This window comes from Hemitrygon akajei, chromosome 5, assembly GCF_048418815.1.
Source record: "Hemitrygon akajei chromosome 5, sHemAka1.3, whole genome shotgun sequence".
NCBI classification, from domain to species: domain Eukaryota; kingdom Metazoa; phylum Chordata; class Chondrichthyes; order Myliobatiformes; family Dasyatidae; genus Hemitrygon; species Hemitrygon akajei.
Window position 1 is genome coordinate 140,806,306 of NC_133128.1, and position 21,801 is coordinate 140,828,106.

Below are 21,801 nucleotides of genomic sequence, written 5' to 3' on the forward strand. Positions count from 1 at the left end.
TCTCGATATTGCTGCTGGAGTTTCTTGAGGCAGCACCCGACTTGACTATCTTCAGCTGGTTCACATTGCCTGAAGTGGAGATGTTCACTCACATTGGATTCCTCAGCCAGTGAAGACGCCAAAGGCAAGGTGAGCTGAACAACTGATAGTGACCGGGTAATGGGTGAGGTGAAGTGAAGCTGGAGAGTGATATGGCAACGGTTTTCACCACAGGATTCATAGCCTTTGATCTGCTCCACTAGCCACAGTACATGGTTAGAGATGGCCAACCAAGTTTCCAATTGTGGGGACTGTCCAGTGCATCATCCTCACAAGATCAGATCAGGCTGCAGCCACTGCCTAGTCTTGTCTGATGCTGGCAGTCAGATGTCTCCCACTGTGCTGCTGGCACTTGGTGGATCGCAGCCTCCTTGGGAAATTGCCAAGTGGTGGGAAACCCTGGCCCATGACTGTTCAGAGTGGAGGAGGTGATGTGGCAGTGGCATTATGAACGTCTGCTCCCTGGAGCAGCCAAGTGAAAAAGGTGGGTAATGGGAGTGCACCTCCTCCCACGTCACCCACCCACCCAACTATTCCACCTCCTCCCACGTCACCCACCCACCTACACATTCCACCTCCTCCCACGTCACCCACCCACCTACACATTCCACCTCCTCCCACGTCACCCACCCAACCATTCCACCTCCTCCCACGTCACCCACCCACCTACCCATTCCACCTCCTCCCACATCACCCACCCAACCATTCCACCTCCTCCCACATCACCCACCCAACTATTCCACCTCCTCCCACATCACCCACCCACCCAACTATTCCACCTCCTCCCACATCACCCACCCACCCAACTATTCCACCTCCTCCCACATCACCCAACCATTCCACCTCCTCCCACATCACCCACCCACCCTATTCCACCTCCTCCCACGTCACCCACCCGCCCAACCATTCCACCTTCTCCCACGTCACCCACCCAACCATTCCACCTCCTCCCACGTCACCCTCCCACCCTATTCCACCTCCTCCCACGTCACCCAACCATTCCACCTCCTCCCACGTCACCCACCCACCCATTCCACCTCCTCCCACGTCACCCACCCACCCATTCCACCTCCTCCCACGTCACCCACCCACCCAACTATTCCACCAAACACCTCCTGCCACTCCTGTGGCTGGATTTGCAGATACCACATTGGCCTCGCACGACACTCCTGAATGCCAACACCCAGGTCCTTTACTTATTTATTTGGAGATGCAGCATGGTATCCGGCCCTTCCAGCCCAATGACACCCTGGTAACTAATTAACCTACTGACCCATACATCTTTGGAATGCGGGAGTGGGAGGAAACTGGAGCAGCTGGAAGAAACCTGTGTGGTCATGGGGACAGGATACAAACTCGTTACAGACAGCAGAGGAACTGCATCCGGGTCCCTGGCGCTGTAATAGTGTCACACTATTGTGCCGCCCCAAGTTATCTTTAATTCAAATACTATCCTGACTTGGAACTACAGCACACTGGTTGAAACAGAATTCCCTGCCCAACAAACTTCCAACAGCAAGTCAAGGCAGAAATTCATCCTCAACTTCTCAGGAACTAACACAAATGATCAACAATGCCTGTACGTCATAAATAAAACACGTGGAACAGAGTCACAAATCTCCTTAATTCCCACTCCCGTTGCAGTACTCACCGCTGCACAATGATGTAGAGATTGCAGCGGACTGGGATTCCGGACACCCTCACCAACATGAACCCAAAGCTGTCTACAGATGGTTCTGGATAATGGATGAGCAATGTCTCCAATGACCTGGTTATCAGCTGGCTCTCTTCGGAGTAATCTTGCTCCTAACTATCTGATGCATCTCTGATTATGTGACATCTGGAATGAACACACTACTCTCACCAGAATTAAAAGCAGCAGAGAATCTGACTCTTGTGACAGAAACCATAATATCCCCCTCCCCCATGACATTAGCCCCTCTCATCTGCCCCACTCCTAGACCTGCGCAAGACTCACCCTAGCACACGGTTTTGGATCTTCCAACATGCACAGCCACAGCTTTGCAAAAACAAAAAGGCATAGTTTTAAGATCAGAGGGAGGAGTTTTAAAGAGCATCAGTGAGTTACAAGGAGTCTGGAATGCACTGCTGTAGGGGGTGGAGGAATCAGATACAACACTATGTTTCAGAAGCATTGAGGCAGGTACTGACATAGGCAAGGCATAAAAGGTTAAGTGTAGAATGGAAAGAGGGTCATCATAAACACAGTGGGCCGATGGGCCTATTTCTGTGCTGTACAACTCTTTAGACGGTCATTTTACAGGTAGCATTAGGATGATAACAGCCGTATGCACACAAACTCTCCCTTGTGCACCTTTCAGAGGGAGATGAAACAACAGCTGCAGATGACAAGTTTTATTCAGATGGGACAATGACTAATTTAAATAAGGTAATTGCGTATACTGGAAATCCAGGAAAAATACTGACAACATTTTATATGTCAGGTAACATCTGGGAAGAAAGAAACATTTAATGTTCCAGATCCAAGCTGATTTAAACACATGCCTGGCATATCAATTTTGACATCAATCACTCCAACCCTGACCTGCTCAAGTTGAAGTTTGAGGAAGATGAAATACAATTTGAAACAGCCAAGTATTTGTTAATCCCCTCTTCCATGTTAAATTTTTTCAGAGTTCAATGACCTGGTTATTTGTGATGATCCAGAATCCCGTTGTTTGAACCCAGATGTGGATGCTTTGTTCTCCGAATTGCTTCAAGTATCACCAATTTTCACTCTCCACCAATCTGTTTTTGGGCTCCTCGGGGGAGAAGGGAGGGCTAGATAAAATTCTCCCCAGATATTTCAAGCTTCAGAGCTCTCTCATACCTTTAACAATCTAAGGTGCAGTCCCCATCAGTAACAGCGTCTGGAAACAGACCATTTTAAGTATGAATGACCTCCCTTGTGCAATAGCGCCAAACTCCCAGCACACTGCTTTCATTTGATGATCATAGAGCTTCTTTCTCAACAGCGGGACAATTGGGATGAATCACGCCTACGTGAACTGCAGACTTTCAGTGGGAGACTGAATCACTTTTTGACACACCTGACCGCAGCAGAAACCATTCTAAACGCTCAGGTCAGCATTTCCAGCATTTGAACATGAATGACGAGACAAACACATTTGGCTTGTGAAGTCACTAATCTAATTGCAAGTTATGAAAGTTAGAAATATTTCTAAACAGTTTCATTCGTTATCCTTCAGAACAACAAAACCTTCAGAATTAAAACATTTAAATATATTCTGCCTATTTTAAATAATTATGGCTGGTTTTCTCCTGTAACAAGTTGAGGAACTTCTGTCCTTCAGTATCTTCTTTCTAAATTTAAGTTGAGACTAGCACGGTCTCAAACTCTCCCACCCCAACCCTTCCGTTACCCACTCTCTTTTTAGTATCTCCTCCTAACTCGATTTCATTTCCTCTTTAAGCCAGAAAACCAATTTTATCACCTTACAGATAATTATAAACACAAGAAATTCTGCAGAAACTGAAAATCCAAAGCATCAACTCAGCCCGGAACGTCGACTGTTTTCATTTCCGTAGATACTGCCTGGCCTGCTGAGTTCCTCCAGCAATTTGTGCGTGTTAGCTGCAGATAATTGTTTTCAAGATTTTGCTCGTGCCTAACGGACTGCCAGCGCAAACTTCTGCAAATGACTGTAATTGAGCAGCAATTAGTTCCAGATCACGATCGAAACAAACCTTTTTAAAAAATTGGGAGCATTCGGCTCAGTATTCACGCCCATGCTACTCACTGGCGACTCAGTGGTCATAGAAAGAACTACATCGACAACCGTGTCGGTGAAATTTAAAACTGCAAATACTGTAAAACTAAAATACAAACAGAAAATGCAGTAAACACTCAGCACATCAGGCTGTATCTGTAGGATTGTGGGTACTTCCATCATTTTTGTTTTAATTTTGCATTTGCGGCACTCCATTGGAATTGGAATTTGATTCAAAACGTGCGCTGTAAAATTTTTCACGATCCGCCTGGTCTAAACCCGTTTACAGCCCGCCGCGCCTAGGTTAATTTCATTCGCTAAATCATTCCCTATAATCCTTACATTCCAACGAGTCCAATTCCATCTTCCTCAGACCATCGAATCAATCAACACCTTTAATCATTTTGAGCATAATTAGGACAATCAATCGTCTACAAAAGCAAGTGCAAGCCTCATCAACAATATAGACCAGAAGTTTATACAACCAGAGCCAGAAAAGACTGCAGATGCTGAAATCTTTTTTAAAAAAGCGCTGCTGGAAGATGAAAATATTTTCTGATTTTCAAAGTGCCCACTATTCTCCTCCCTGGCTTGGTCTTTGAATGCACTTCACAATCACAACACGTTGGAATATTGTCCACAATTTTCTAATCTCTCTCTCATCCATTTCAGGTGCCAAGAGACAGAGTGGGGATTCAAATTATGTCATATACATAATTATTGTTGTGAGCATACTCAATAAAATCCATAATGGAATGGGATCGCTGAAAGTCTGTGCCGACTGCTCAACCAGTGTGCAAAAGATGGCAAACTGCGAATAAAGCAATGAACATGAGTATTGGTGAGTTTTTTTTAAACGAAAGGACGATTCCTGAATGAAGTAATTTGGAAGGCTTTCATTAAAATATTGCTATATCTTTCTTTAACAATTTCTGGACAAAAACCATTAAATCCTACCTATATTTAGTTGCATATTTTTGCTGTTTGCCTCTTTCTTTGTGGGTACCTGGTTTTCCCCCCTACATCCCAAAGACAAGTAGGTTGGAAAGTTAAACAAAGACTATGAATTTTCCCTCATGTAGGTAGATGGTATAATTGATGAGAATGTGGGGAAACTACATTGCTTGGAACACTAAAGAGGCAAAAGGATTGCTCAGTGAGTCTGAATAAACTCAATGGCCTCCTGTGTGATAAAGAAATCTGGAATGTTAACTTATCTGTCAAATTCATTCCTTATTTGTTTATTTTTTTTGCTTATATCTCTGGTAATTTACGTGTTTCATCAGGACAGGAATGAAGCCCAAGCAAATCTGCCACTTCCTGACGTAATTGCCTGTACAAGATCTTTAATCACCCAGGCTCTTACCATTTTTGTAAAAACTTCTGATGTTGATATCCTGTTGTCCTGCCGCACCCTCCTTTCCTTCTAAGATCTTATCCTACCCTATGTAAAAATATCCCAGTTTAGGTTCACCCAACAGCTCACTCATCTTTGTTTTTAGTAGATAGCCCAATTTGATTCTACTAACCTACTCAATCCTGATGAATTCTAAAATCCTACACAATGTTCCTCTCATTTTGACTCCCAAGGATCTATAATAATGCTTTCTAAATGGCATTTCTGTGTACTTATGAAATGCCTTTAAGGTGGTAAAGTGTCCTAAGCTGCTTCATAGTTGTGTTATTGAAAAAAGACTGGAAATGAACCACCATGGGAATAATTAGTTTTAGGGGGCTTCTTAATGAATGAAAGAAATGAAGATTATGGTGACGTTTAAGGAACCAGCTCATGAGTTTAAAGGATCACCCACTTATGGTGTGAACATTTTACATTTAAGGGATGAAGAGGACAAAGTTGAAGGAGCAGAACATGGAAAGACTTAAAATAGAATCAGAAAATGGTGGAAATGCTCAGCCTGTTAGTTACCATCTATGGGAGAAACAGAGTTGGCATTTGAAGTCAATGATGTTTCATCAGAAACTGAAAAAAATTGTAGGTGAAGCAATTTATATGATGAAAAGAGGAAAAGGGTGGTAGAGAACTGACAGGAATGTGTGTGAAAGGAAGGAAGGTAGGAGAGATTAAATAATTAAAGTAATGATTGTGGACCGTGAAAGAAGTATAATTTCTGCTGCTGGAGAAGGGAGACTGCTTTTTGATTGCTGGTGGGATCACTCTGCTACTGGAGAAGGGAGACTGCTTTTTGATTGCTGGTGGGATCGCCCTACTGCTAGAAGAGAGAGAGCCTGCTACAGTGTCTGGAGAATGTTACCCAGGTTTTCTGCGTTTTGGATTTGGACTTAGACAATGGACATTTTTTTCAGTCTTATAGTTTTTTTATATTGTGTGTTTTTGCACGATTTTTTTTTCAATATTTTATGTGCAGGGAGGAGGATTTGGGGGTCTATGTGCCTGTTCTGTTATGGCTTTTTTGTGTGGGGAGGAGGGATTTGAAGGTTGATAATCATGCTTCCGTTCTTTTGCATTCATGGCTATCTGGAGAAGAATTTCAGAGTTGTATACATTGATAATAAATGAACCTTTAAACTTTTGAACAGAGCAAGTTAACTAAAAAAGATCAAGATGGAGATTATATGTAAAATAATAACTGAAATTCTGGGGGAGGGGCATTATGACTGAAAACTTGAAATAAATGTTGGAATTACTTATAATCTTCAGTTATTGACTTAATGTTGAGAGCAGAAAACTTAAGGTGCTGGTTTGGAGGAAGAGATGCCTAAACGTGGGTGGCCAACTGCAGAGGGCAGTGAGATGGAGGATTTAAGTGACCAGCAGGTGGCGTTTCAGTTACATTTACAGACTGAAGGTTCTGAAAAGCTGAAACGAAACAAGATTTGGTCTTCTCGCTGGGTATCAGGTTATGAAGATTAAGTACAATACAAGAAATTCATAGTTGTCAAGTGTTTGAGATCCTGGACATGGGGAGAGATTAAGTGAAAAGACAGGTAATGCCCCTCCTACAATTGCATAAGAACTTGGCAGAGGAAGGGAGTAGGGGGAGGAATGGATGTCAGCAGGGTTGTAAGAATCCTGAAATGGTGAAAGAGAACAGAAGATGAAATCACATCACATGAGATGGGTTGGAAACTGTTAGAAAATCCATTGACTGTCAGGAATGGTAGGTGGAAAGCACAGACAAAGGTAATTTCATCCTATTTCTGTGGAGTTAGAGTGAGGAGGGAGCCAAGGTATGTAAACTAGTAGAGAGAGAGAGAGAGAGGGAGTTGGGACTTTATCAATTTAATTAATTGAAGGGAATCCATTTTTGAGAAAAAATTAGGCAGATATGACAGAGTATCAGAAAGAGAACAGAATTAAGTCTTTAAAGAAAGTAGAATGGTAGGAAGTATGATCAGGGTAGGGGTGGGAGTATATGGGCTTGTGGTGGAAACAGGGTAATGGCTGCAAGCCTGTTTCCCAAAGTCAAGTTTATTGTCATTTAACTATATACATGTATATAACTTATATAATCATGCAATAGATGTATAGAAATAAGACAATGTTTCTTCCAACCAAGGTGTAAAACATAGCAGTACACACAACACATGCGACAGATTGTGGAATTGAAAAGATCACGTGAAGGCGAGAACAGGCTGGAAAGTTACAGCAAAAACATCAAAACTCTTTAGCTCAACAACGTATTAACCAATGTGCAGTTAAAGGGAACTGAAACAAAGGATATTCCGCAAGAATCTGAGAAAATGGGTCAGAAGTTGAAAAATCGCTTCTATAATCATTTTTGATAGGGCTTCCAACAATGGTTTCTAACGGAACTATAATCAATATTTCCTTATTATTACCTTCAAAATGTCCCCCTCTCTCTATTGGGTCATCTGCAGTAATGAAGCTCAACTTTACATAACGTGAACAGAATGGAAATATTCAGCAGCTGAAGCAGCTTCTGTGGACAGAGCAATACACCAATGATCCCTCCTCAGAACCGATCAATTTTATTTCAGATTTCCAACATCGGAAGTGTATTGCTTTTCAACTTTTCAAAGTCTTCCTTTGTTAAACTCTTCCCAATAATAAGCCTGTGATTATACTTTGCTCCCGTTACATCTTTCAACATCACGGAAGTTGATCACAAATTCCAAACCAATTCCAATCTGTATGCAGCAATTCAGGTGCATACTGATTTCTGCACGGAGCCATTTTGTTTTGTTATTCATTCACAGGATGTGCCATTTGCCGGGAATACCAACATGCATCCCCGATCATCGTAAACTGACGGACATTTTAGGGTCAACCGCACTGGAGTCAAATATAGGCTGGCCCAGATATGGATGTTTATTCGATGAAGCACGCGAGTGAACCAGATTAAATTTAACAACCATTTGGCAGTTCCATTATAACTTTTACCGTTTTTTAAAAAAACAAAATCACCTTTATAAAACACAATTTTATTTATTTGTTCAATATTAGATTCCCCAGCTGCCACAGCAAGATTTCAACTCGTGCCCCGGGATCAAATTCTAAGCCGCTATTCCAGTAACCTAACCTATAGGCTACTAATGCACCTACAATGTTTTAAACTCTTCCAACCAAGGATACATATTTTTATAAGGATATATATATATATTGCTGACACAATCCTCCTCCCCTCGCCATCACATAGGCACCACTGGCTCAACAGAAAGAAAAAAAGATCCGAAGACGCACAAACCGGGAAACCCGAGCTTGCTCGCTCGCTCGCTCTGCAGTTGAGGGGAGGGCTCCATCTGGTGGTTTTAATGTCAGAAGCAACTCCTTCACACAAAATGCTGGAGGAACTCAGCCGGTCAGCCAGTATCGATGGAAGGGAATAAATAGTCACGTTCCGGGCCAAGACCTTTCATTAGGATTAGAAAGGAAGGGGCGGAAACCAGATTAAAGGGTAGGGGGAGGGGAGGGGAAGGAGCATTAAGAAGAGGGACGCCTCACGTCTTAATAAGCTGGTAAGGAAGGCGGGCTCTGTCGTGGGCAAAGTACTGGAGAGTTTAACATCGGTAGCTGAGCGAAGGGCGCTGAGTAGGCTACGGTCAATTATGGAAAACTCTGAACATCCTCTACATAGCACCATCCAGAGACAGAGAAGCAGTTTCAGCGACAGGTTACTATCGATGCAATGCTCCTCTGACAGGATGAAGAGGTCAATACTCCCCAATGCCATTAGGCTTTACAATTCAACCGCCAGGACTTAAGAACTTTTTAAAAGCTATTATTAATGCTTTTTGAGATAGTGATTTAGATGCATATCATATTTTTTACTGAGTTAAGTATTGTATGTAATTAGTTTTGCTACAACAAGTGTATGGGACATTGGAAAAAAGTTGAATTTCCCCATGGGGATGAATAAAGTATCTATCTATCTATCTATCTAACTGGCAGGTGAGTGGGAGGGGCACTGATGATGAAGTGAGAAACTGGGAGGTTAGCTGGATCAGGTAAAGTGCTGAAGGTGTGGTGAACTACATATACCTGTCTGGACACGCCCACAGGGAGGAGGCTATGTAGCATCCACACCAAGACCAGACTGAAAAAGTTACTTTCCCAAAGCGGTAAGGCTGATCAACACCTCCACCCACCCACTACTTTCTAATATCCTGTCAGTCACCTTATGTACAGACAACTCCTGTGCCTAGCATTATTTTATGGACATACAATCAAAGTACTGTATATAAGCTATTGTAGGGTAATGTAATTGGTGGAGACGTACATGATTCACAACCACTGACGTTAGGTTGGGGTTCATTTTAAGGGGCTGGTCTGACGTGATGAGGTAATTATGTAAAGGACTTTCCGCTCGCTTTGTGTTCAGGTTTTGGAGTTCAATAAATGTGTTGTTATGGTTTTCTTAAACTTAAAACACCTCAACCTTATTTTTTGTGAAAACTTGCACTATATTATGTAATTATATTTATTGTTTTTTTATTATTGTATATTGCAACAGACAGGAGGGAATTTGAAAATCTGGCTGAGTGGTGCCACAACAATGTCATCAAGAGCCGAGGAGCTGATTATTGACTTCAGGAGGAAGAAACCAGAGGTCCATGAGCCAGACCTCATCAGGGAATCAGAAGCGGAGAGGGTCAGCAACCTTCAATCCTTCAGTGTTATCATTTCAAAGGACCCGTCCTGGGCCCAGCATGAGAAAAGCATAGCAGCACCTCTACTTCCTTAGAAGTTTGTGAACATCTAAAACTTTGACAAAGTTCTATAGATGTGCAGTGGAGTGTGCATCACAGCCTAGAAAGGAAACACCTGGAACAGAAAATCCTACAAAAGCTAATGGATGTGGCCCAGTCCATCACAGGTAAAGCCCTCCCCACTATTGAGCACTGTCGCAGGAAAGCAGCATCCATCATCAGAGATCCCCACCACCCAGATCATGCTCTCTCCTTGCTGCTGCCATCAGGAAGAATGGTATTGGAGCCTCAGGACTCACACCACATGGAACAGTTCAGGAACAGTTATTACTCCTCAACCATCAGGCTCTTGGACCAAAGGGGATAACTTCACCTGCTTTGTCATTGAAATGTTCCTACAACCAATGGACTCACTTTCAAGGACTCTTCATCTCAAGTTCTTGATATTTATTGTTTATTTATTTTTACTATTACTTCCATTTTCTCTTTTGTATCTGCACAGTTTGTTGTCTTTTGCACACTGGTTGTCTGCCCTGTTGGCTGTGGTCTTTGATTCTATTATGATCATTGGATTTATTGAGTATACCAAGAAAATGAATCTCAGGACTATGGCTGGTGATATATGTACTTTGATAATAAAGTTACTTTGAAAGTTTTCTTTATCTTATTGAGTTTCCTTTGTGTTTCATCAGATCCAGAGTAACTCTTATTTCATTCTCCTTATTACTTGTGTACTGGAAATGACATCAAACAATTTTGAATCTTTAAAGTAGCTAACATAATCAAAGACTGCTCCCATCTGTCATTCTCTCTTCTTCCGTGTCTTGAAGATACAAAAGTCTGAGAGTTTGTGCCAACAGACTTGAGGACAGCTTCCAACACACTGACATCAGACTTGTGAATGGACCTCTCATATGTTAAAAGATAAACCCTTGATCTCCCAGTCTGTCTCATTGCATTTTATTTGTCAACCTGCACTTTCTCTGTATTCTGCACTTTCTTTTGCTACCTCTATGTAGGTATGTATACATCCATACGTACCTACTAGAATGTCTATTAATTTCTCTCCCCCCCATCTCCTTATCCATTCCTCATTCAGGCTCCCCTCTTACCTCTTCTCTTCTGCAAATCACCTCCCTCTGGTGCCCTTCTTCCTTCCTTTTCTCCCATAGTTCACCTTCCTCTCCTATCTGATTTCTAGAACAGAGTTATAGAATAGTACAGCACAGAAAAAGGCCCCTTGGTCAGTCTAGTCCATGCTGAATCATTAATCTGCCTGGTCCCATTGACCTGCACCCAGACCATAGTCTTCATCCCATTCATGTACCCATCCAAATTTCTCTTAAATATTGAAATCGAACAGGCATCCACCACTTGCACTAGCAACTCATTCCACACTCTCACCACCCTCTGAGTGAAGAAGTTCCCTCTCATGTTCCCCTTAAACATTCCACTTTTCATCCTTAACCTATGACCTTTAGTTGTAGCCTCATCCAACCTCAGTGGAAAAAGCCTTTCATTTACCCTATCTATAAACCCCCATAATCTTGTATACCTCTTTCAAATCTTCCTCAGTCATCTATATTTTAGGGAATAAAGTCCTAACCTTTTCCAGCTTTCCCACTAACTCAGGTCCTCAAGTCCCAGCAACGTTCTTGTAAATTTTATCTGTACTCTTTCAATCTTATTGACATCTTTCCTGTGGGTAAGTGATCAAAACTGAACACAATACTCCTCATTAGGCCTAACATCTTATACAATTTCAACATAACATCCCAACCTGCTTGGCTAAACCGGCTAAGCACCTCCGCCTTTTTCTTACCCAGGGTTTCAATATTTCACAAAAACCAAGGCTCCCTAAATTTTGACAGGAACATACAAACTCTGTCCTCTCAAAATTTCACTTTTGAAGGCCTCCCTCTTACAAAGTACACCTTTGCCAGAAAACAACCTGTCCCAATCCTCACTTGCCAGATCCTTTCTGATACCATCAAAATTGGCCTTTCTCCAATCTAGAATCTCAACCCAAGGACCGGCCACATCCTTTTCCATAACTACCTTGAAACTAATGGTATTATGATCGCTAGAGGCAAAGTGTTCCCCTACAGACCTGTCATCAACCCTGTCTCATTCCCGAATAGTTTTAGTATCACAGCATTTCTTCCTCTTCAGCTCTATACCTTTCCCATCTATCACCACCCAGTTTCTCACTTCATTACCCCTCCTGCACCCACTCATCGTCCCTCCCCTTACCTGGTTTCCCCTATCATCTTCCAGCGTGTACTCCATTCCCTTCTCCCACCTTCTCATTCTGGCCTCTTCTCCCTTCCTTTCCAGTCCTGAAGAAGGGTCTCGGCCCGAAATGTCAACTCTTTATTCCTCTCCATAGATGCTGCCTGACCTGCTGAGTTCCTCCAGCATGTGTGTGTGTGTTATGACATGGTCTATCTGGATGGGAGGCAAATCACTGTATGTGACAATGACAAACCAATACCAAAGGTTCCTTGACAAAAGCACAAACTGCTTTGGAGACTGTACACTACAATAGTACACAGGGGTGGCACGATAGCGTAGTGGTTAAGACAACGCTTTACAGTACCGAAGACATGGGTTCAATTCCTGCCACTGCCTGTAAGGAATTTGTATGTTTTCCCCGTGACCATGTGTGTTTCCTCTGGGTATTCCAGTTTCCTCCCACAGTCCAAAGACCTACCAGTCAGTAGGTTAATTGGTCATTGAAAATTGTCCCATGATTAGTCTAGGATTAAATCGGGGGCGGGAGTTGGGGGTTGCTGGGCTGGAAGGGCCCATTCCGTGCTGTATCTCAATAAATCAATAAAATAGCCTGTTGATCTATGGGAGTATTCTCCCAACATTACACAACTGATGGAAAATGACAAAGGTTACAAACAGTCTGGCCTCATTCAAAAAACGTTTATGTCCTTAAAATCCACTCATTACAATTTCACATTGTAGATGATGACAGATCATGGTGGTTATGACTTAAGTTTTAACTGTTGCAGCAACAGCTCTAAGCACAGGGATGTGTGCCTAGCTCATTGTTTTACTCTCTCTACCATGACCCTGTGGCTAGGCATAGTGTAAACGCCGTCTATAAATTTGCTGATGATACAACCCTTGTTGGCAGAATTTCAGATGGTGATGAGCGGGCGTACAGGAGCGAGATATGCCAGCTGGCTGAGTGGTGTTGCAGCAACAACCTTCCACTCAATGTCAGCAAGACCGAAGAGCTGACTGTGGACTTCAGGAAGGGTAAAAGAAAGGAACACAAACCATTCCTCATAGAGGGATCAGAAGTGGATAGACTGAGCAATTTCAAGCTCCTGGGTATCAATATCTCTGAAGACACAACATATTGATGCAGTTATAAAGGCGGCAAGATTGTGGCAATATTTCATTAGGAGTTTGAAGAGATTTGGTTTGTCAACTAAAACAATTGAAAATTTCTGCAAATGTACCGTGGAGAGCTTTCTGATAGGCTGCATCACCACCCTGTATGGAGGGGCTACTGCACAAGATCAAAGTTGCGGAAACTTGTAAAATTAGTCATCTCTGTCATGGGTACTACCCTCTGTAATATCCAAAACATCTTTAAGGAGCAGTGCCTTAGGAAGGCAGTGTCCATCATTAAGGATCCCCACCACACTTCCCATTGTTACCACTGGGGAGCAGGTACAGAAGCCTGAAGGCACACACTCAGTGATTCAGGAGCAGCTTCTTCCCTTTTGCCATCCAATTCCTAAATGGACATTGAACCTAGGACCAACAGACTCCAGGACAGCTTCTTCCACCAGGCCATCAGACTGATTAATTCATGCTGACACAACTGTATTTCTATGTTATATTGACTGTCCCGTTGCACATACTATTTATTATAAATTTCTATAAATTGCACACTGCACATTTAGATGGAGACGTGATGTAAAGATTTTCACTCCTCATGAATATGAAGGATGTAAGTAATAAAGTCAATTCAATTCAAAAGGTGCTATGTAGAAGCTGGTAAGTGTGAGCACGCAGAAACCCACACAATGATTGCACCATCAGAGGTGTTAACCTACAGACATATGTTAAGCCAAGAGCTTCTTGCAGCGACGTGAGACTGCCAGACACTGCTTCAGAAGAGAGCAAAGGAGTCATCCATAGTATAAAAGCAGAAAATGTCAGCAAAGTACAGCTAGGGCAGCATCCAGGGAGAGAAGGTGACACGGCAGTGTAGTGGTTAGCTAACGCTATTACACTGCCTGTGACCCGGGTTCAATTCCTGCCGCTGCCTGTAAGGAGTTGGTACGTTCTCTCTGTGACCACGGGGGATTTCTCCGAGTGCTCCGGTTCCCCCCCACCCCCCACCTCCCACAGTCCAAAGACGTACTGGTTGTTAGGTGAATTGGTCATTGTAAATTGTCCTGTGATTAGGCTAGGATTAAATCAGGAGTTGCTGGGCAGCGTGGCTCAAAGGTCCTATGCCACACTATATCTCGATAGATAGATAGAGTTAACATTTCAGACCGACTTTCATTATCCAATCTTTCCTAACAATTAAACATTCTCTGGTCCCAGCAAACTATTGGTAAATTCCTGCTATATCCTCAGTGCACTCACATCTTTCCCATAATGTAACCAGTTCCCAAGCTGTGGTGTAGCCTTCCTATTCTTACATCCTCTGCCTCGGCCAGTAAAACATCCCTTATACCAGTAAGGGCAGCACAGTAGCGTAGCTATTAGGGCAGTCACTTTATAGCACGAGCGATCATTGATCAGGGTTTGATTCCCGCCACTGTGGGTAAGGGGTTTGAACATTCTCCCGTTGACTTTGTGGGTTTCCTCCCACATCCCAAAGAATGTGGAATGTGGAAAGGGTTAGTTGAGTTGTGGGAAGTGTAGGGGCACTGGTGGGCTTCCCCAGTACAATGTTCAGACTGCATTGGTCATTGATGCAAAATGATGCATTTCATCGTATGTTTCTATGTTTTGATGTACACGTGCCAAGTAAAGCTAATTTTATCCTTATCTATTTTTAGACCACCTTATTGACCTTTAAGGACTCGTGGACATGCATTCCAAGGTCCCTTTGTTTCTCTACATCAGTCAATACCCTGACATTTATTGTATATTCTACTTCTTTCACACCATCAATTGCATTACTCATACCAAAATAACATCAGAATATGCAGTAGGCCATTCAGCTCCTCGTGCTTGCTCTGTCATCCATTGGAATAATAGCAGATTTTTCTTTCAACTCCAGTGCTATTTTTCTGCACCAACCCCGAGTCTCTCAATTCCCTTAATATCCAAAAATCTACCTCTGGGTCATTGATTCTTCAACATTATTTAGGGTAGAGAATTCCAAAACCCTGGCCATAGAAACAACTTCTCTTCTTGTCCTAAATCAGTTAACACTCATGTGTCCACTATTCCCCCACTTACGATTGAGATAACCTAAGCAAGGGGGAACATTCCTTCATCTACCCTGTCCAAGTTCCATAAGAACTTTGTACACTTTAGCAACATCACCTCTTACTCCTCTGGATCTAGCAAATATTTTGTGTGCATTGCTTTGGAGTACTGTGTTTAGTCATGGTCTCCTGGGATGGTGTGCTGAAACTAGGGGGTTATACTTGAGCTGAGAACCAATCACAGTAAAATGTACAAAATCTAGACAGTACCTGGCAGGGTATATGTAGGGGTAGGGTGTGTGTGTGTGTGTGTTTACACATTATGAGTTACGTCGTTCATGCAGCACAATGGTGCTGGGGTAAAATATCAGCCATGATCTTATCGAATGGTGGAGCTGAATGACCCACTCCTGCTTGTTTCTCATGTTCACCAAATTCATGTTGACCGTTCCTCATTAACCGCAACCTTCTACATTAAGGCTTATTATTGCCTTTTGGAATGCATTTCAGCCGTTTATTCAACACCAAAGATTGTTTATCCCTTTGTTCGTTTTTTAATGACAGTACTAAGTCAATTTTAAACACGAGAAAGCTGCAGATGACCTGATCCAAAATTTGCAGATTTCCGAATTCGAAGACCTGATGAAGGGTCTCAGCCTGAAATGCCAACTACCTGTTCATTTCCACTGATGCTGCCTGACCTGCTGAGTTCTTCCAGTATTTAGTGTGTGCTACTATGTTAATTGTTCTCCAATAACTTGCATGAAACACATAACGGAAGGAGGATTTGAAAATGTCTATGCCTCTCAAAGTCCAACTCTACATCCCCTAGAGTCAGAGCCTTCACAATTTTCACATTTGATTATTTTAAGAGACTGAGATATGTTTCACCTGAATCTGGTCATTTGTCCATTTTGAAAGATGCTAAACCCTTTAATAATTTCTCTTTCATCATGTTTATCCCATCCATCATTTCATTCAACTGCATGACTACTGCATCAGCTTCAACTCCTTTTTTAGTGATAGACACAAGATATTCATTATGAACCTAGCTCACATCCATGCTCCAACACAGTTTCCCAGTTGGTCTTCCTTTTTTCCAAACTCTTAATGTACTTGTGAAATCAAAACCAAATAGATTTCATTTCTCAATAGTTATTTATTATCTGACATATTTCCCTTTTCATTGAACTTCTACACACATCATTTAGGGGCTGTAGGTTTGCTGTCCCACCCATTGAATGTGAACACATTTACCCTAAACTCTATACTAAGACTTTTAATTCTAACTGAATTAAAATCACTATCACAGAACTACTCTTCCCACCTACCTCAATCCCTGAACTAAATCCTAAACCCAGAAATGTATTCTGCATCACCCTCCCTCTCCACTGCCATTTCTGCCTGCTATATACTGGCTAAGAAAGATCCCCACAATGCAAATTCTGTGCCTCTACAGCAGTAACACTGAATGCATTCCAGTTAACACCAGGGTAATTGAAATCTGTCACCATTGTTCCCCTTGTGCATTGCTCTTGATAATTCATTTACAAATTTACTCTTCCATCTGCTTTGGATTGTTTAGAGGTCACTGTCGCCATTCTTCACCTTAGTTCAACCTATACAGTCTCTTTTGATCCTTCTGAAACATCTGTTTTCTCTGTGTTAACCAATATCACTAGCACATTAAAAAAATCATAACTGTCATCAGAAAAACCCGTAACCAGAAAGGTTAATCTTCCAGTCCCACCTCCCTAAGTCATGTTGCAATAGTGACTTAAATATCAAACCCTACAGGTGCTCACCAGTACTCTTATCTGACATATCCAAAATACTCCTTGTATTTAGTTATATACCCTGAAGCCAGAATAGACTTTGCTTTCCTTATCTTTGTCTCTCATTTTCTGCCTTCCACTGCCAACATTGCTTTTCTCGCTTGATTCTTTGCTCAATGTCTGAGCTTTCACTCTTCTGCTCAGCCAGCAGTATTAACAAGCCTACTCATGAAGATATTGTCTAGTCCTATTGAGTGCAAATCATTTGGCTGATACCCAGCTTTCCCAACAATTGCTCCCAAAGCCTCAGTGATATGAAACTCTCCTCTCTGCATCACCTTTCCAGCCTCATATTTGACTGCACCTCTATATTCACTGATGTGTGACAACAAAGTTAATCCATAGATTTGTACACCCCCCCCCCCCCCGGGTTCTGCTTTGTAATCACTTTTTTAAACTCACTAAAACTCAGCCTGCAGGATCTTATCCCTTTATCCACCCAGGTCAGTAGACATAACCTGCAGATGAATGCTCAGAGGCTGGTCAGTGATGGTGTCAGGATCAAAGATAACATACCTTCACCATTCTGCTCACATAACCATTATATCCCCTATAATCATTATTCTCTTCTCTCCTTGTGCACCCAAGCTACCTGTATTGTAACGGTCTTGGTTGTAGCTGCACTCCTCAGGGGAATCCTCTCATCAGAATTCAGAATCAAATATTGACCAGAGAGCGAAATACCCTCTTGGGTCTTCTGAAAGACATCCCACTTTTACTTTATCTAACCGTCACCCAGTTCTGGGAACCGCTGCCTCTCAGCTTCAGATACCCTGGCTCAATCTTGACATTGGGTGTGTGTGGAGTTCACATGTTCACTGTGACTGCATACAGTTTCTCTCTGCATTATTCCAAATTATTCTTATTGTGCTTAGTGGTGGGAGAACCAGGGAATTAATTTGAGAGCATGAATTTCAGAGAATTAAGTGGAAGAAAGGGATTGATCCGAGACCGAGCACTGGAGGAAGCCACTTCACCCACTGAGTCCATGTTGAAAGGAAATATGACGGTCTGACTGTGGTATCAAGAGTTGCAGGGTGACCAGTTTCTGAAACATGCTATCCATCAAACACAGCCTCTAGGATGATCAGCAATGATATTAACGGCTATTCCAACTCCAATAGCTGGACTTCCAACATGGCGCAGGATGTGCATTCCACAGGACTGTGATGCCAGCCATGCTTCTTTTAATCACACTCACTCACTAAGTAAAAACACCAGCATTTCCATCCCACGTGTCAAAATCCTCCACTTACCAACATTCCTGGTCTTCTACTTTGTTGATGCAGTACATCATGGAACTGACTCCAGTCTACATCATTCCACAGGAATCTGCAGTGTGTAAATTGGCTGTTGCACTCCCTGCATTGGGATAGTGACCATACCTGAAAACTGCTTCTGTTAGGTGGCTTGGGATGCCCTAAAAGGCCACTTGTAAAGGAGAACTTTTAACTTTCTAGGGCAGATAAGCAAGAGTTTGGTTAATGCCAAGCTTTAGGAGCAATTTCAAGCACACTGCAGTTTAGAGACCCAGCAGCTGGAGGCATAACCATCAATTAAAATTTCAAACGTTTCCTTGGACTGAATTGGAAGGACAAAGACATCTCACAGGGCTGTACTGAAGGAAGGATAAACTTAATGAGGCCTGGCAAGATGGAGAATTTTGAAATTAATGGATTTTTAGACTGGGAGTCATCTATGTCAGTAACCGTATGGTTTTGGGTAAGGAGGTCGAGCAGAGTAACAGCAGAGACTTAAAAGCACTCAAGTTTATACAAGAGAGATTAGTCAAGTCCACAGTTAACAAAAGCAAGGCTGAAACAAAAGCTGTTATATATCTGGGCAGAATTGATCTCTGTGTGGAAGAAGATATGGAATCTAAAGTTCAGATTAGAACAGTGACTTCATAATGTTTTTTATAATTGATTCCTAAGTCTCATTGATACAAACATTATCGAGTGTTATCCTCCCAAGAAAAGGATGAATCAGAATCAGGTTTATATCACTGGTATGTGATGTGAAATTTGTTAATTTAGCATCAACAGTTTAATGCAATACATAGTACAGGAGAGAGAGAAATAATAAGTAAATCAACTACAGTATACATATATTGAATAGATTTAAAAACTTGCAAAAAAAGACATACTGGACATTAAAAAAGTGAGGCACTGTCCAAGGGTTCAATGTCCATTTTGGAATCAGATGACAGAGGGGAAGAAGCTGTTCCTGAATTCCTGAGTGTGTGCCTTCAGGCTTCTATACCACCTACCTGATGGCAACAGTGAGAAAAGGGCAGGCCCTGGGTGCTAGAGGTCCTTAATAATGGACGCTGCCTTTCAGAGACATCACTCCCTGAAGATGTCCTAGGTACTTTGTAGGCTAGTACCCAAGGTGAAGCTGACTAGAGTTACAACCCTCTGCAGCTTCTTTCGTCCTGTGCAGTAGCCCCCCCCCCCCCCATACCAGACAGTGATGCAGCCTGTCAGAATGCTCTCCATGGTACAACTACAGAAGTTTTTGGGAGCATTTGTCAACATGCCAAATCTCTTCAAACTTCTAATTAAGTACAGCCACTGTCTTGCCTTCTTTATATCTACATTGATATGTTGGGACCAGGTTAGATCCTCCAAGGTCTTGACACCCAGGAACTTGAAGCTGCTCACTCTCTCCACTTCTGATCCCTCTATGTGGATCCGTATGTGTTCCTTCGTCTTACCCTTCCTGAAGTCCACAATCAGCTCTTTCGTCTTACTGACGTTGAGTTCCAGGTTGTTACTGTGGCACCACTCCACTAGTTGGCACATCTCACTCCTGTACACCCTCTTGTCACCACTTGTGATTCTACCAACAATGGTTGCATCATCAGCAAATTTATAGATGGTATTTGAGCTATGCCTAGCCACAGAGTCATGAGTATATAGAGTGTAGAGCAGTGGGCTAAGCACACACACCTGAGGTGTACCAATGTTGATTGTCAGTGAGGAGGATGTTATCACCAATCTGAACAGATTGTGGTCTTCCAGTTAGGAAGTCGAGGATCCAATTACAGAGGGAGGTACAGAGGCCCAGGTTCTACAACTTCTCAATCAGGATTGTGGGAATGATGGTATTAAATGCTGAGCTATAGTCGATGAACAGCATTCTAACATAGGTGTTTGTGTTGTCTGGGTGATCTAAAGACCTGTGGAGAGCCATTGATTGGATCTGCCGTTGACCTATTGTGGTGACAGGCAAATTGCAATGGGTCTAGGTCTTTGCTTAGGTAGGAACTCAGTCTAGTCATGACCAACCTCTCAAAGCATTTCATCACTGTAGATGTGAGTGCTACCAGGTGATAGTCATTAAGGCAGCTCACATCATTCTTCTTAGGCACTGGTATAATTGTTGCCTTTTTGAAGCAAGTGGGAACTTTCGTCCGTAGCAGTGAGAGGTTGAAAATGTTCTTGAATACTCCCGCTAGTTGGTTGGCACAGGTTTTTAGAGCCTTACCAGGTACTCCATGTGGACCTTCTGCCCTGTGAGGGTTCACTCTCTTTAAAGACAGCCTAACATCAGCCTCTGAGACAGAGATCACAGGGTCATCAGGGATCTTCACAGCTGTAGTTATATTCTCCCTTTCAAAGTGGGAAAAGAAGGCCTTGAGTTCATCTGGTAGTGAAGCATCGCTGCCATTCATGCTATTGGGTTTCGCTTTGTAGGAAGTAATGTCTTGCACACCCTGCTAGATGTCATACATCCGATATCACCTCCAACCTCATTTGAAATTGTCTCTTCGTCCTCCGCAAATTATACCTGGCTTTCTGGTATAGGCCTGGGTCACCAGACTTGAATGCCACAGTAGATCTGCCTTCAACAGATGGTGTACCTCCTGGTTCATCCACGGCTTTTTGTTTGGAAATGTGCAGTAAGTCTTTGTAGGCACACACTCATCCACACAGGTTTTAAGGAAGTCAGTAACAACTGCAGCATACTCACCCAGGTTTGAAGACGAATTCCTGAATACAGTCCAGTCCACTGATTCAAAGCAATCCTGTAGGCACTCCTATGCTTCCCTTGTCCGTATCTTCTTGGTCTTCACTACTGGTGCAATCTTCAGTCTCTGCCTATACTCAGGAAGTACAGCCAAGTAATCAGACTTCCCGAAGTGAGGGCGTGGAATAGCACGGTAGGCATTCTTGATGGTGATGTAGCAATGGTCCAGTGTGTTGTTACCTCTGGTATTGCAAGTGATCTGTTGATGGTAATTGCTTAGTGATTTTTTTTCAAACTGGCCTGGTTAAAATCTTCCAAAATGATAGTGAAGGTGTTAGGGTGCGCCGTTTCGTGCATGTTGATCCTATTGCTCAGATCATCTAAAGCCTGATTGACACTGGCCTGAGGTGGGATGTATGCTGCTACCAAAATGACCCTGGAGAACTCCCGTGGTAGGCATAAAGGACGCCACTTAACTGCTAGATATTCCAGGTCTGGTGGGCAGAATTGGGACAGCACTGATATATTTGTGTACCAAGAAGAGTTGATCATGAGGCATACTCCTCCACCTCTGCTTTTGAGACTCTATAACAGAATACAGTAAACCCGTCCATCTGAATAACTTCATCTGGTACG

The 21,801-nt window shown here is 42.6% G+C and overlaps 1 long non-coding RNA gene across 1 annotated transcript; it reads left to right on the top strand.

Annotated features, from left to right (window-relative positions):
- The first annotated feature begins 3,019 nt into the window (after positions 1-3,019).
- Positions 3,020-10,548, top strand: LOC140728236 (uncharacterized). Its single transcript, XR_012099025.1, has 3 exons — positions 3,020-3,143; positions 4,464-4,632; positions 9,746-10,548. It is a non-coding gene; the product is annotated as an uncharacterized lncRNA (long non-coding RNA).
- Positions 10,549-21,801: the final 11,253 nt, after the last annotated feature.